Genomic DNA, 16527 nt, shown 5'->3' with positions numbered 1-16527 from the left:
TATGCAACATGGGTTTAGTTTGCATGATTTAACTAAAGGTTTGAATAATTTTCTGCTTACAGAATTCAGATTCCTTTGTGGAATGTGGAGGGTTTTTGCAGAAATTACTAACATTGAGGTGGAGGTTCAGGAATGGCACTCTAGTAAAGGAAGTACAGGAGAGGAAGAGGGTAACTGGGTACAAGGATTGGTATCATGGGAAAACAGAAAGGAACGAGGGTGGAGAGAATTGCTTGTGATGCATCTCCATCTGTCTCTTCTGAGCTACCATGAAGAAAGGTGAGCTTGCACAAATATAGGAGTTTAAAGTCAACATAAAATTCTTCAATCACTTGGATCCATTAAGAAAAGCACCCAAAGTTGAAACCTGTTTCACATGCTCCTGCATGCATTGCCAAATAGAAACTGGAAGCTACCATTCGATTTATTTAGGGCACAATCCCATGCATGTTAAAGATTCTGCAACTTCCGGCATCCCCTAGCCAATATTGTCTGGGGAATGCTGAGGGTTGCAAAACCTTTTTCCATCTAAGCATGCATAGGATTGTGCCTTTAGAGAGCTCATGTTGCATAATGTGAGATTGGAGCCTTCCATTTATCCTTGAGAGTCCCAGTAGGTCCTCTTGACTCTGTCCTCTCCTCCCCATTATCTGCTCATGGGAATGTTCCCTTTCTGATCTCTGAGATCATTTAAGGTCATTATTGTCAGGGCTGTGAAGGCTTGGTGGAGGAATGATTCTGTTTCTTGATTTTCTTCCTGGCCTTGGGATTAGGAATCCAAAATACCTTATGCTCCCTAGGATGCTGTCCAGGAACCATAGAACTGATCTGTATCTATTTTTATAATATATGGACTGGCCTTTATCCGCAAGGAATCCCCAGGTGGTCCGCATAACATTTAAAAGAACAAACTTCCCAAATATTAAAACTATCCAACCAGCAAACAAATCAACCAATTAATACATACACCTCAATGTCAACATAAATGCAGTCCACCCCTGTGCAGGGTATCAGCCTACCAGCCTCTCTAGAAGTTGAGCAATTGCTTTCAGACTATGATGCTAATACAATCCAGACCAGAAAGGCTTCCAAGTTAAGGAACCTAAACTGAAAATAACTTAGATTATTTGGGCAATAGTCAATGGAAGACAAGACCAAAAATTAGAATCTCCAGCAAATTTGATTTAGAGAAATAAGTTTAGCCACATGAAGTGAGTTCCAACTTTCATTCCGCTGACAGAAGCAGTTCCATCAGCAAATCTGGGAAGGCATCAATTCCCTCTCCCTGTGTGCCTGGTGACTCTCCAAACCACATTTTACAGCAGTGGAGGCAAGAGAGAAACTCCACAGGAAAAGGCTTCCATTAATATGATGTTGGATTTAACACACGGCAATCAAAACTTGAGCAAGTTCAGTAATATTTTTAAATCTTCATGTCACCCACTAGTCTGCCTCTGTTTGGTACAGTTCTTGATGGGGACTCGAGATACGCATACTGGATGTTGCCTTATAGTGAGAGATCAACATTATCCCAGCTTTTCTTAATGTGGTGCCGTCCAAATGTTTTGGACTGCATATTCTATCATTTTATTTATTTATTAAAACGTTTTTATCATTTTCAGCATCACCATTATCCAGCACATTGGGAGGACCCCAGGGGCAGGGGGGACAGCTGCTGTATTCTGGTTGCTAGTTATTTTCCAACAAAAGTTGTTTGCAACTCTTAACCTGGTTTCATTCCCTTCAAAAGATGCTGCCAGCACTAAGCTATTGAACATGCCTTGCAGTCATTTTGGGCATGCCCTTACAGAGTTTATTCTTTGTGGCTGTTCCTTTTGAGTGCCTGGTTTTGGGGCAGCTAGTTGGTCCTGCTGCTGACTTGGCACTCAACCTCTGCTGAACAGTGCTGAATGTTACTATCCAAAACATATGCTTATGTATGCCGACTTTTTGCAGAGCAAGGGACTGGGGTATTCAACCTTCTACATATGCCGTTCCCTTGCATCCTAGGTGCAGCCACATTGATGGGGGTTGCACCTGCACAAGCGACAGCCTCTGGAAAGCTTGAAATTCTCTAGGAGATGAGATTTCTCCTAGTTAGCACTTGTAACAGATCCTACACCAGTTGAGCGGGTGGCAAAGGGCCATCACTTGTCATACCATATCACCCATTTCTGTTTTTGCAGACACAGCTAACCAACACAAGGAAAGCAAAATGTTACAACTTGTTCTTCCATCCTTTGACCTGTTGAGCCTGGTTACAATCTCAATTAATGCCAGTTGTAAAAGGACTTGAAGGGATGGCCTAGCTAGGAACATAACAACAGAAGCTGACTTCTACTGAATCGGACTATGGGTCCATCTAGCCCAGTACTGTCAACACAGACTGGCAGCTCCTTTCCAGAGGTTTCATGCAGACATTTTCCATCCCTACCTGGGACCTCCTGCATGAGAAGCAAGTATTTTATGAGCCGTGTTCCCTCCACTAATTCACTGTGGTTCTGACTTTAAAAGATGCCAGAATTGTAATGGCCATGATTCAATCACTTGCGATAAATACTTGGCACACCCAGGGCAAACTGGTCTGCCTTGCTACTTCTTCACATAAATGCAATGAGGTCAAGAGAGCACAGAGCACCAAAAGAGATTCAGGGCATGCTTAAGTGAAGAGCGTGCAAGGAAAAATTCCATGCAAAACCTATCCTAGTGTATATAGGCAAACACGGTGACATAACAGAATGGCCACAGATTTCCGAACCATTTAAATTCCTCTTTCGCTGACCAGCCTTCAGGGCCTGGTGTGGATGGAAATTGGAGGCTTGCTTTTTTTCTGTCCCAATTTTTTCTGTGTCTCTACTAGGATTCCAGCCTTCTAAGCCAGGAAAAGGCAGCAGGGGTGCTCTGGGCCGAAATGCAGCCCCAGACACTTTCCTTGTTGCCCACCGAAGTATCCCACTCTTTCCACTTTTTAAAAACTGACACATCTCCTTACCAGCAGCTGAAATGCACTTTTGTTAGTGCTGGAAACTGTAGGATCAAATGAATTGTTTTGTTTGTTGGATCTGAGCCCCCCCCCCCCCGCCTTATGCTCAGTTTTTTGGGTGTTACTTTTCATTTGCTATGCCTCCTTTTGTGGTGGTGCCCACGACAATGTCTCAAGTTGCCAAATATACCTATGCCCCAGATGTTGCCATTAACATGCATACATAATAAAATGCCAAAGCCGGAAAGAGGACAGAGCCTGAGATCTCTGAACAGCAGCAGTAAATTATGAGATTATGTACCACTTCCAGAAAAGTCTGGTTTTAACTTGATTGCAACAATGAGTTAAAGCTGACACTGGATGCCTGCCCTTCAGAGGACAAAGAGTTCCAAGAAGTTGGTACAGAGAAGGTATACATGCCCCATTCCCTCAAGAGCGAAATGTCACTGTTGGATCTCAGAGAACTGGGAGCCATGGATAGAAAGATGCACTCTTTGCATGTGCCACAACCTATTCTGTGTTTTATAGCCCCTGCACTTGGAACTGTCAGCAGAACTAAGAGGCAGCTGAGATGGAATAGGGAATTGATTCATGGCAGGCCCTTGTGGAGCTGGGGGCCTACCATATTGTAAGATGTTTCCAAGGCAAACTCATCTGGCAACAGCAACAGCAAGCGGTGGCTGAAGTGCAGCTGACTCGGAGGCTGGCAGCGATGTTTCTGTCTGAAATGGCCCTCTCAAAGCTGGGGTCCATGTGAGGGAGATTTTCCATGCCTGTCACTATTTCAGGTTCACAGTAAGTGCTCACAGTGAGAAATGGAGTTCCTGAACATCAGGGGGAGTGCAGCCTGCAGATGTTGTTGGATTCCAACTCCCATCATCTCGAGCTGGGGATGATGCAAATTTGGCTTCAGCAGTATCTGTAGGACCACAGGTTCCTTGCCTTGGTTTACACCACATGCAAAGGAAATTTAATTTTCCTGGGAACGTATTTGAACTGCTGACCTGAAGACTTGACAGGGAGAATCTGGTTAGCCTTTCATGTCAATTGCTTTTTATACTTGTTCTTCTGGCATCCTCAGCCCAACTAACTAAACACTCTGAAGACTAAAATGTATTCACTCCATTCAGCTTTGCAGGGATTAAAGTTACATAATAATATAAAACCAGCAAACTTTCCCATATTATCTCCGAGCAGAAATAAGCCATGCAAGGACAATTGGTAGTAAAGGGAACAGTTCAACAACAACTGGTCAAGCATGCTTGTCATTTTCTATTTGACTGATTGTTCGGCATTGCAATCCTTTTTCATTGCCCCATCCATATGGTTAGCTTATGGAAGTCTGCTGCTGGTCAATTCACTTAGCCTGTTGGTGACAAGCTGAATAAAAAATTGACAGCTCTTTCAAACAGCTTCTGAATTCTTGATAGTGTATAGTCAAAGTCTCTCCCTCTCCCTCTCTCCCTTTTCCTCTCCCTCTCCCCTCTTTCTTTCTCTGTTCACTATCATCAATATTTTTCCTTGTACTCTTCAACAGTTGACATCTTCCTCATTCATCTAATATTCAGATACTGATAATAGGAACATAGAAACAGAGTGAGTCAGAAGCGGTCTCCCAGGCCATCTAGTCTGACCTCTGGCTCCAGCCGGCTCCACTCATGACTTGCCTACCATGTGCATGTCCAGCCTATCCTTGAGCACCCTCACTGTTGGGGCTTCAACCACCTCCCGTGGAAGCCCATTCCATGTCCTAGGGGTCCTACCTGTCAGGAGGTATTCCAGGCATCCAAATTGAACCTCGGTTCCCTGAGCTTCACTCGGCTGGAACGTGTCCTGCCCTCCTCTGCAGGAGAGAGCAGTTCTCTACCCACCTCCATGTGACACCCAGATGCATTTGGATTTTCCTTTGTTTGGATGTTCTTTTGTTTGTTCAAAGCAGGAATGGGCAACTTCTGGGGTGCACTTTTGACCTCCTGGCTTCCAAAAGAGACCCAAATAGCTCCTTAGCACTACAGAGCACCACCTCTTTGCAAACTAAACGCAAATCTTTTGGTGCTCCATAACATCCAAGGAGTGCCAGCACAACAATTGACTTCTAAACAAGTTAATCTGTTTGGGCACTCTAGCTGCTACAGATACCATTTTTTCAAGAAGGGGAAAATGGGGGTGGGGTCTATGTGCACCCCCCTGGATTAAAGCATTCTCACCTCACGCTGACCAAAAAGACTCAAAGCAGCATGCATGAGAACAGGAGCAAGTAAGGTGGACCCTGCACACCAGCTTCCCACTGAAGAGGCACAACATGCAGTGAAAAAGAGATGGTGAATGAAAAAAAAAAAACTTGGACACCAGTTCTTAAGGTTATAATGCTTGTTTAATGAGCAGCCTGAACAAAAACATTTGAGGGGCAGAAGACGTGTGATAGAGCTGATCCCAGCGAAAGCTGCTGGAGTGGCCCTGAAGTGTCACCAGAGTTTTGCAATCTTTCTCCATTTCTGCTTCTGAAGTTCTGCCTGACAGATCAAGCAAGCCTCTGTTAGGAACATGAAAAAGCTCATGTGCCAAGACTTGGCTGAGTCATGGTTACAACAGGTGCTTTACTGAAAAACATGTCTACATTTTGGGAGACTATTTTTACTCATTTCAAAAGAAAGAAATTGGAAAAGAAACTCAAAGGACATTTCAGAGAATTTCTTTTAGATGAGGGTCAGGGTTCTTAACCTTAGCTGACTCATGAAGTGGCTGAAAGGGGTTCTCTCTGTGTGTCCATCCTGCCTTTCATTGTACAATCAGTGGCATTTCTAGCTTCCTGCAACTCCATTAACACCACAAAACAATTGTTGTTATTCTAACATTGCATTTAGCTTACACAGCTCCAGTTTATCCTCACAAGAACCAGCGCTCCATGAGGTAACGTTACCCGGAGAGGGAGTGTCTGGCCCAAAGTCCCCCAGTGAGCTTCCTGGCCGAGTGCGGACTAGAACCTGGATCTCCCAGGTCCCCAGTCCAACACACTAACCACCAAACCACACTGGCCCTCTAAAGAATAAACTATGTTATGAGGTAACTCCTCTCCATGGAGCTTTTTTCAGATCAGGCGTGCATACTCACAGCACCCTAAGCACCTTGCAGTAAGAAGGTGGCCTAAAAACACCACAGAAAGAAATTCAAAAGAAAATGAGACAAAAAAAGCAGGATCCCCTCCCATGGGGAAGACGTCTGGGAAACTGGAGGAATCATTTTCACCCAAGCATTTCACTCCACTCTTCACTGGAGCTGGATGCAAAACTCCTTGGCCCTCCCTCTGGGTTAGAGCTTTCACCAAAGGATTGACGCTATCAACATTTGTATTAGAGATTGTTTAACCTAGGAAAATGGCTGAGGTTATCCTTTTCTGTTTTACTCCACCAGAAATAGGAGGTCACTTTGGGGAATTTTGTCCAAATATTCTTCACGACTGATAAAACGACTGGGAGGTCATCTCCTCTTGCCCTCAATTAGTGCTACGTAGGTTAGGGTTTGGGTGCAGAGAGAGGACAAGACTTTCAGTGCAGTAGTTTTGTTACCACTTGCACTGGTAGGGCAAGTAGCTAAAACAAAACAAAACAAAACCACCCACAAGAAAGAAAAAAGGAAAAAATGCAAATGAGCTGGGCAAACCTCTGCTAGTGGTGAGTCAAAAGGAGAATTTGTTGAAGAATTTCTTGTCACACTGCACCCCCATACAATATCTCTGTCCTCAAAGAGGATGGAGAATTTAAAGAGGTCATTTATGCGTAACTGTTGCAGTCCCTGTGCAACTGTTTGTTTATTTTTTTATTATATTTAAATCCCACCTTTTTTTTCCTTTCAAGGACCTCAGGGATGCATATCTCATCTGCACTTTCTCCTCTCAGTCTTATCCTCATAACAGCTCTGGGGAGTAAGTTAGGCTGAGAATCAGTGACTGGCCCAAAGTCAGCCAGTGAGCTTTGGGGTTGAGTGTGGACTAAAACCTGGATCTCCCAGGTCCCCAGTCAAGCACTCTAACCATTAGGTCCTTCAGCAAAATCTTGCCGCATGGAACAGCAAGATGTTAGCCAGCCAGCCATGCTTTTTCCCCAGGATGCTCCATTCATTTCCCTCCATCCACACCAATTTTCCTTTCTTTTCATAGTCAGCATTCTGCGGACAGACTTCATTAGGTCTATTAACTCATTTCTAAAGATTTTTGTACTTGTGAAATAATAGAAGTAGGCTGCTACTTTTCCACATCAGCTGATAAATTTTATGATGATATATTTGCCCATTTAATTGCATGCATATATTATTTATTTTAGTATTATACTTTTATAGTGCCTCATATATTAACATTCCTAAATGCTTCACAATAAAATATATATACCAAGATAAAAATAATGTATATCTGAAACATTAAAACATTACAGCACCATAAACAATAAAAAAGGAATAGCAGCAGGATCTCTCATGAGTCAGGGAAAGTCTGCGAATAAGTCACTTTTTGAGAGGCATTTAAAACTAGTGACCATGCCTACCTCTTCAACCACATTTGAGGAGTCTTCCAAGGTTTGGGTGTCCCCACTGGCTGGCTGGATTCCATGCCATGACCTGGCAACTATCTGCTGGGTACAAAACAACCAGTAAGGTCAGCTCAGATTGATATGGGAAGACAGTCAGCTAGGTAACCTGGTCCCAAGGGGTTGTGTGTGTGCACACACATGCATTTCTGTGAATATGGAAGCAGGCAGGCAGGAGAGAGGCAGAGAAAGGGAGAAATGCCATCTTTCAGGGCAGCTAACAGTCATAATGCAAAGCACAAAATCCAATTAACAGCCACATAATTAACACAGCAACAAATAAAAGACTAAAGGAGATAAAACACATAAACAGCATAATAAAATCAAACTCAGTGAAAAATATAGTCATAGCATTTATTTTTACAACATAGTGATGTGCTGTTGAAACAGATGAAAGGACCTCTGCTCTGAGGAGCTAACAGTCTAAAATGGGCAGAGAGGAGATAGCTGGGGAATGGGTTTGTGGTGGAAGTCAGGGCCCCAAAGAGGACTATGCATCTCTCTCGGGGGTCAGGCCAGCCTGTAGGCTTCCGGAAGTTGCAGGATATCAACTCCCATCAGGCCCAGCCTGATGGAAACTCTAGTTGCACAAGACCTGGGGGAGGGGGTGCACAGGTTGCCTCCACCTGGCCTGGTTGCAGGAGAGTAAGGGGATTTGGGGTTTGTGTCAGCAAAGGATGCTTGGCAAATGTGTCTTGTGAAAGATGCAGGTGTTCTGCTGGAGAGCTCCAGCTACAAGAGGCAGCAAATGGTGATGTCACTGGGAGGAATATGAGCCCTCTAGGTAATAACACTGACCTGCCTTACAAGACTGTGGTAAACAGTGCCGAGGTGACCTGCACAATCCTGGTGGCCTCCAGGTGTTTTGCACTACAACTCCCACTATTCCTGGCCATCACCCTCGCTACTGAAAACCCGTAGGACTCCAACTCCAACACAGCTGGAGGACACCACACTGGGGTGGACGGCTTTATAGCACTGCTCAGCAACTTGTGGCTTAGGGACACACTTCGAGGTTGCAGTCCGACCTAAGACACATCCCGACATCTTTACTATCTGCATATGCAGATCTGGCTAAAATCAAAATGGAGAAGTGACTGTCCGAAAGCATATTGGCTCCTGGGTCTGTAAAGGCTGAACAAGTACATACAGCATGTTAAGAGCATCAAGGTGTGATCCTATGCAATTTCGATGAAAAAAAGCCTACAACACCCAGCAGTGGGCTTGGTAGACCTTTTCTCTGTCTAAACTTGCATAGACTTGTGCCTGTAGACAGCTAAATTCCAACAGATGTTCTACCTCCAGTTTGCATTACAGAAATAGAAATAATATGGTAATACACGGAAAGAGCCATATTTAGAGGCAAACACATGAATGGTTCTTTGGCAAGAGGAGGGGTCATCTTCTACTGAGCAGGTGAGCCACCTGATAACCTGGCTAGGAGACTTATCCATGTTTCTGCTTTAACACATACACTGTGGATGGCTGAATGCCTGCTGGGCTAAAGAGAGAGACACCACAGAGAGGCTGGGTGCCCCGGTTTTCTCGACACCGAGCATAAACATTGTGCAGAGTGGAGCAAGTCACGGTGCCCTCCTGCCCTTAATCTGTGCACACAATTTCCCTTTCACTTCATCTCTTTTTGTGCTTGCGTGATGCCCCAGATAGAAAAAAGAGCCCTCTCTCCTCATCTTGCTTAATATAATCCGTCCTTCCATTTCATTACAACTGGCCTGCAGCAGAGTGCTAACATGGCCCTCCGTTAGAAAAGTACAAAGCGACTCACCCTCTACTAGAAAAGGACACAGCAACTCATCTCCCACTAGAGCTTATTTAGCAAATACAGGGCCTGCCTGCATCCTATCCAGTTTCTTTCCAGTCTCCTGCTAATTATTTGTAGACCTGAAACAAATAGACCTGTTCAAAGCCTAATTATTTGTAGACCTGAAACAAATAGACCTGTTCAAAGCCGTAATCAAGTTGATTCTATTGTTGTCAGTAATGTTATTTTCAAGGCCTGCGTAATCCCCTGGAAAACACTGATCACAACTACTTCTGTCACTTTAATTTTGTGACAATAGTTACCACCAGTACAGAAGAAGTGTTTGTTCCATATTGGTGCTGTGGGTTGGTGGGTATTTCCCTGCAGGGTAAGAGAAGAGTGATTTGAATGTGAAAGGGTTTTCCTAGTTCCCTCTCCAACACCTTCATCCCCCAGGGAATGTGCTTCTTGGAAAGCAGCAAAAGCAGCACCTGTGGCACATTAAAGGCAAACCAATTTTATTTAGGCATAAGCTTTTGTGGCCAGAGCCTGTGCTGTCACATGCATACAGTGTTATCTCCAGTTTGCAGAAACATACAGTGGATACAGAGAGGAGAAGCAGATGTGAGGGCAGGTTATTAAACTGAGGCTGGCAGAAGGCTCAGCCGTTCCAGCGCTGGGTGAATCCTATTATTATGCAGAGCACAAATGCAGACAGGACCCAGTCAAAGAGCAAAATATCCAGTCCAACTGGGTGTGACCCAGTGCCAACTGGTACTAGAGTCCCATGATACAGCTAACAAATTCGCAACCTTGGAGGATCCTGAGTTTTGCAAAAGTACACAAAGTGTTTAAATGGAGGGGATACTGAAATGGGGAGAACTGCCAAAATCAGTGGGAAATAAGTATGCTAAGTACCCACAGAATGCTGATCCTTAGATTGGGGACAGAGAACCAGGAAGGGGGTGATGGAATGGAGTATCTGGAATCCTGAACAGAAGCACTTCATGCTGCAACTTTTAGTTGCCGGTTCCATTTTCTTCCTCTACTTATTTATTTTCCGGTTTATATCCAGACTTTTTCCTACAAAGGGCTCAAGGCAGCTTACATCATTCTCCTCCTCCATCTTATCCCCACAACAACAACCCTGTGAGGTAGGCTGGGCTGAGAATCTGTGACTGGCCCAAAGTCACCCAGTTGGCTCCACGGCTGAGTGGGGACTAGAACCCAGGTTGTCTGAGTCCCAGTCCCATGCTCTTAACCACTACACCACACTGGCTCTCCCAGTCTTATTATTACCTCTGGTGCTTTTCTGAGATTCCAACCCTGTAAAGATGTTACATGTCCCTGGGAATTTTTAAAAATAACATTTTATGAAATCCAAGTTTTATTATACAAATAGAAAATGAACAAAAAGTCACAAATAGTGAAAACTAACACTGAAAATGAACCTTGGAGAATTTCTATAAGATTGTCAAGATTTGTATTCAAGTCCATGAGGATAAGCATGAATGTGTATTACGTGTATCAGGATCTAACAAAAACTCCCTCTCCAGGGTTGGACAACCTTTAGATGGAGAAAGAAGACAGTGCCTGGACAGCCCACTTGCAAAATTAAGTGGCAAAACTGAGTGGCAAGACTAGCTTTCAAAGCCTGGGGCAGACCAGCAAAGCTCCTCCCATGACCTGTCCCATTCCAGAAATGAGTGCTTCTGCTCATTTCCAGTTGCTCTGGGAACCACCGATTCCTGTGGCACCGATGGAATCCATTCACATGAGCATCAGCACTACCGGAGAATGCCAGAGGACTACAACGTCCAACCAGTTGTGCTGACAAAACTACTACTTCAATCTCAGGGGCAGCTCTCAGTAAGGCCTAAACTGCAAACCAGGTGCAAATAGGTACCTGGATTATATTCCTTCAGAAGTACAGGCAAGGTCTCAAACTGGCTGCTTTCTATTTTTGGAAGTCCTTCATTAGCACAGTCCATCTTTCTGAATCTGAAAACATAACAAGAGTGGTATGCAGACCTCACCTGTAATGTGACAGAAAATGTGTGTGTACCTGCAGCATGGCGCAACATCTAATCCTGGCAACCTGGCCAGCAGCCCTGTCTGACATCTGTGAATGGAAGTTCAATTTTGCCAGACATGTACCTGTAAAACTAATTTGGACAAGAAAAACAGCGACTGAGTGAAAAACATATATTCCTTGCCACCTGAGAAAGGATTCTTTTTGCAATGAGACTGAATTTCCATACATTGAAATATTGGCAATATGCTGAAGATTATTTATTGGTTTAGCACGACAGATGGCAACTTCCTATGCTCTTGGAGAATACAGTTGGGAGGGGGCTAATGCACTCATGCCCTATTTCTGGTCTTGCCATCGTCATCAGGTGAGAAACAGGATGGTGGATGACATTGGCCTTTGGTCTAATCCGTAGGGCTTTTCTCTTATGTTTTCCGCAGGTACACACTATTCCAGTTTCTTACACAGCAGGACCCATATATTTACAAGAACTGGTTCCAAGTCCCACAGAAGATGCCTGAACCCATGGATAATAGCATACACTCTACAATATACTATACAAGATCAAGTGGGTGCCCAGGGGTGGTGGCAGAAGGCAGTGAGTAGCAACTGCAAAATAAACTCAAATAAGCTATATGCATTCCTTTTTCCCAATTTCATTCATTCTTACCTCAGCACTTAAAGACTTCCTTTGGCACTTTACAGCACTTTACAATTTCTCTTTCAGGCTGAAGTCAATTGTGGTTAATTAAAATGCAGTAACCAAACCCACGAATGCAGGGTACTACCGTACATCAATGCAGCATCGCTCATGTATCTCTTTTAACTGTTAGCATGTGCTTTATGTGACTTTGTTTTATTATTCAAAATCAGTTTGTCCCTCTCTATGTCTTGCCTTATGGATTCTTAATAAACTTTTTCTTATTATGTGTGAATTTGTCATAAAGAAACATAATTCTCTCAGAAGGTACATGTGGTACCAGGAACGTCCAGCAGAGGGTACCAGCCTTCACAGAGGAAACACAAAACTGGTATAAATTATAGATTCTAGATCACTCATAAAGTTAGAAGCAGTGACTGTTACTGATCCATCAGTAATGTACATTGAATTATATGGCTGCCATATCACTTGATGAAATGTTCTCAAGCTCTTTAACTTTGAATTTAAAAGCTCAAAGTATGACTTTCTTTATCAACCACTTCCAAATAACTGCTCAACAACATTCATTAGTAATTCTCACCTTTTAAACCAATTAACAGCACAACCCTTTAGATGTCTGTTCCCAAATATGTCCCACTGAATTTAATAGTCATTTCTCCCAAGTCAGAAAGTAGCCAAAAACAGTAATAAACTATTGCTTATATTTGTACATGCTTTCTATTTCTGACTGTTTTCTAAAAGAAAAACCTGGTGAAAGTGTGAACAGCTAAAAGACTATCATGGCAATCTTTTCCCATCCAAATAAAGAAAAGCAACAGGACCATTTGGTTTCTAGCTCCAAACTGGACTATAAACTTTGAAGGAGCTCTCCGTGGTGCTGAACCTAAGTTTGGCGACAGCACCGGGGTGGCTCCTTTAAAGTGCAGATTAACAGATAAGGAGCCCTGCTGGCTTTAGAGCCACTGGCCTCCCCTGACCACAGAATAAAAGAATGACACAGAAAGACTAAGAGTGATACTTTTTAGCTCTCTGCAAAAAGTCTTTTGAAATCTCTATTTTGCCTCACGCTGAATTGGCGTCAGACAGTTTTGCCTTCCAAAGTATTCACACTTGAGAGGATGTTTCAAGTTCAAATGCTAAACTGAGTGAATCAGCCAACTGTTGAGGGCTTCAAGAAGATAAATCTTATCAGGCACACCCCTGACATACTGCTGTACTGAAAAGAGGCCTGTACTTGGACGGGGACTAGGATTAGTTGGTCTTGGAGGAAACTAGTATGGGCTCTGTAGAATACTGAGGCCTTGAGCATCCCAAATGTTGCTGCAGGTTCCTTGAACACAATTTTTTGTGCTCTGATTACAAAGCCCAGAATGATTCGTGGCTGCAGAAAAGGAGAGAACGGGAGGGCTTCAAACACCCCTTTCACAGCAGGGTCCTGGGATAGCGGGCTTGAAGAAGCACAAGTTTCCACAAGGTCTCCTAGATTTTGCAAGTGTTCCTGAGATGTTAGCAAATCATGGAGAAGTAAAATTAGTCAGGATTTTATTTATGGGGTAATCACTTTTGAACAGCTGATCTGACCCATCAAACCTCAATTTTTAAGGTAAAATTTCTAAGGGGTTAAGATTTGATTTGATTTTTTATCATACAGGATACAAGTCTGTACAGTGTATTTTTCCAGCTTAACAAAAGAGGAGGGACTCTAGACTTTAGGTATGCGTTTAAAACAGTTTTCCTCAGCCTCCTGCCCTCCAGATGTTTTGGGCTACACTATTCTCATCCCTGAATATTGACCATGCTGGCAGAGGCTGATGGGAGTAAGTCCAAAATTTCTGGAAGACACCAGATAGTAGAAGGCTGCAGTACAGGCTTACCCCCAGGAAACTTTCAAGTGCACCTTCCTAGTTTGCTGCATTCGTCCCAGACCAAAGAGTACGCACATAAAATGGTGGCAAAGCAGCACTCTCATTCACTGGAGAAGGAAAAGAAGCCACTGCAGCCAAACAGGTGTCAGGAGCTGCATACCTCATTCACTTCCAACAAAGTTAATGGAGGGAGAGCCCATGTACCCTTTGGATGTATAGACAGAATCATGGCTTCCCTATCTAGGGAGGTGTTGCTACTGCTCTACACAAGTCTGGTGAGCCCACAACTGGAGTACTGCATCCATTTCTGGGTTCCACATTATAGGAGAGAGATAGCTAAGTTAGAATTGGTTCAGTGCAGGGTCACAAGAATGGTAGCCAGGTTGGGAGGGATGACATATGAGGAGAGACTGAGGAAACTGGGTCTTTTCAGCCTGGAGAAGAGGAGACTCCAAGGGGATCTTTTAGTGACTTATAGGTATGTGAGGGGATGTCATGTGGAGGAGGGCCGTGACCTGTTCTTCCTTGCAGTGGAGGGCAGGACGCATTCCAATGGGGCCAAGCTCAAGGAACCAGGCTTCGGGTTGGACATCAGGAAGTATTTCCTGACTGTTATGACCCCTGGGGTATTGAATGGGCTTCCAAAGGGGGTGGTTGAGGCCCCATCAGTGAAGTGTCCAAGAAAAGATTGGAGCTGGAGGTTAGACTAGATGGCCTGGGAGCTCTCTTCTGACTTGCTTTGTTTCTGTTTCTAAGTCCTTTTAACTTTCCTCATATCCTAGCAATCTCTCTTGCCCATCACCTCCAGCTAGAGGTTTTCATAACCTGCCAGGAAAACCAACAAGATAAAACAAGGCTACCTGTCAGCAATTTGAACTGCTACTGCAATCCTGTTAGGTGTGAATGAAATTTTGTGGCAGAAGAAGGCATGATCCTATACCTCTTTAGACAGGAAAAAGTTATACTGCTTCCAGCATCCCCCAGCCTGCATGGCTCAGGAAAGGCGTCCTTTTCTTGAGCTGCAGAGGGCCAGCACAGCACCTTCTATTATGGCTTACTACCCAGCAGGGAAGTCCACATTGGGCTCCTGATGCTCCTCGATAGCACAAAGTGAGGCTTGCTAGGTTGTTACCTTGGATTGAAATAATCTCAAAATAGTAGGGCTTTGAGCTTACCAAAAAGATACTCACCTATTTTCTCTTTACTTCTGCTCTACTTAGCACCCTTTTTTCTTCCTTGATTCTCTCTCTGAATCCCACATAGCAGGATTTAAGCTGTAGGCATTTAAAAACACACACCAGAAACATATAATTTATTTATTTATTTATTTAGAAAATTTCTATGCCGCCCCATTCACTGAAGCCTTGGGGCGGCTTACAAACATATCAATTAAAACATTATACAATATAAAACAAGTTAACAATATAAAATAAGTCACCCTGGCTGAACAATAAAATAAATAAATAGTATTAACAATTAAAATGACATTTGAATAAAAAGGTCTTTGCCTGGCGCCGAAAAACAAATAACGACGGCGCCTGGCAGACCTCTCTGGGGAGCACATTCCATTGATTGGGCGCCACCGCTGAGAAAGCCCTCCTCCGAGTACCTACCCTCCTAATTTCCTTCACAGAGGGTTCCCAGAGAAGGGCCTCTCCCGCAGATCTCAGGGGGCGGGCGGGCATATATGAACGTAAGCGCTCCTTAAGGTAGCCAGGACCCAAGCCGTTTAGGGCTTTATAGGTCATCACCAACACCTTGAATTGGGCCCGGGCTTCAATGGGAAGCCAGTGAAGCTGACGGAGGACTGGAGTCATGTGAACATAACGCCCAGTCCCCGTCAGCAGCCTGGCAGCTCTATTTTGAACCAATTGAAGTATCCGGACCGTCTTCAAGGGTAGGCCCATGTAGAGTGCGTTACAGAAGTCAAGGCGGGAAGTCACCAACGCGTGTGTCACTGTCGCCAGGCAGTTGTACTCCAGGTAGGGGCACAGCTGATGGATCAGCCGAAGCTGAAGGAAAGCGCTCCTCGCCACCACTGTCACCTGAGCTTCCAATGAAAGCTCTGGGTCGAGGAGCACTCCCAAGCTGCAGACCTTGTCCCTAAGAGGGAGTGCAACCCCATTGAGGACTAGGTTCAATTCACCCTCACCAAAGCTCGATCCGCCAACCAACAGGACCTCCGTCTTGTCTGGATTGAGCTTCAGTTTATTGGCCCTCATCCAGCCCATTACCTCGGCCAGGCACCGGTTCAGCACAGCCACTGCCTCACCTGGATTGGTGGAAAACGAGAGGAAGAGCTGGGTATCATCAGCGTACTGATGATTCCACAGCCCACACCTCCTGATGACCTCTCCCAGCGGTTTCATGTATGAAATGAAATGAACCATATGAAATGAATTTCCAGTCACTTTGTCCCAATGGAGAACTGGGAAGGAAAGAGGAGGAGATGCATCATTTTGAGGAGAGGAAGTCAGGATCATTCGTGATAACTAAGGCTACAGACAGTTGTTTCTAAATTTTGATTTGATAAAGGACTGATACTTTTGTCTTACTCTCTCCTCAACTTTAACAGGTTTTGTAGGATTTGCTTTTGGTTCGAAACAAACCTGCTTCAAAAACTTGGAAGCAGGATATCAGTGCTTCT

This window comes from Varanus komodoensis, unplaced genomic scaffold (genome assembly GCF_004798865.1).
Source record: "Varanus komodoensis strain SLA01 unplaced genomic scaffold, ASM479886v1 scaffold1, whole genome shotgun sequence".
NCBI lineage: Eukaryota > Metazoa > Chordata > Lepidosauria > Squamata > Varanidae > Varanus > Varanus komodoensis.
Note: the sequence above shows the minus strand (reverse complement) of the source record.